The following is a 1,166-nucleotide window of genomic DNA, read 5'->3' as shown; positions in this document are numbered from 1 at the left end:
CCCACAATAAATGCTCAGTAAATATGACTGACTGACTGAGAACCAGGAGAGGACAGTTTCAGTGAAGGCAAGGTTGGGTGATGTTTCCAGGAGAAGGGGATGGTCGACAGTGTCCAAGGCAGCTGAGAGATCAAGGAGGATTAGGTTGGAGTAGAGGCCATTGGATTTGGCAAGAAGGTCACTGGCAACCATGGAGCAGTTTCCATGGAGCGAAGAGGATTGGAAGCCAGACCGGAGGGCATCAAGGAGAGAACCGGAGGAGAGGAAATGGAGGCAGTGGGAGTCGAAAACTTGCTCAAGGAGCTTAGAGAGGAATGGTAGGAGGGAGATGGCGTGATAACTGGAAAATTGCTGGGAAAGATGGGAGAGTCAAAGAAGGAACTGGGAGGAGGGAGGGGCTGGAAAGGAGCAGGGGAGAGCAAAGTACATGTCTAGGTCATTAGAGGAAAGAGATGAGGGGGGACGCGGAGGACGGGAGTTTGAGGAGGGAGTAAAAAGTCTGAAACAGCTGGCGTGAGTGATGGGTTTGGCGGTCAGTAAGGATGTAGAAGTGCTGTTGTTGGACAGACGAGAGGGCACACTTCAAACAGGTGAGGGTGAATTTGTGATGGGTAAGGTCAACCTGGTGTCTGGATTTCCACCACCCATGTTGTGTAGCTCAAATGGAGGAAGGGTACCGTGGAAGTAACCCAGCATTGCAGGTTAATGGTATGAGATTCGCCGGAGGGACAGGGCACAGACGGAGTTGAGTTCGGTGGAGAGGGCAGTGTTGAGGGTCACGCTCGTAATGCTGATAAATAATTGCGGTATTCGTTAAGTGCTTACTATGTGCGATGCACTGGGGTGGATAGGAGATAATCTGGTCAATCGTACTTACATGAACTAATAGAAACCTTACAGTAAGTGAGCCCACTGTTGGGTAGGGACTATCTCTATATGTTGCCAACTTGTACTTCCCAAGCACTTAGTACAGTGCTCTGCACACAGTAAGTGCTCAATAAATATGATTGATTGATCGATTGATTAATGCCATTTTCAAAGTCCTGACGGATAGCACATCTAACCTCTTTCTCTCTCTGTTTCTCGCACTCCTCCCTATCCCATCTTTCTTTCTAATGTATAGTCAGCTATAATTAGACTTACCTTATGCCTTTTGGGGGCCAATG

Source organism: Tachyglossus aculeatus, chromosome 2, assembly GCF_015852505.1.
Source record: "Tachyglossus aculeatus isolate mTacAcu1 chromosome 2, mTacAcu1.pri, whole genome shotgun sequence".
In the NCBI taxonomy this organism is placed as follows: domain Eukaryota; kingdom Metazoa; phylum Chordata; class Mammalia; order Monotremata; family Tachyglossidae; genus Tachyglossus; species Tachyglossus aculeatus.
This window is presented reverse-complemented; position numbering follows the sequence as displayed.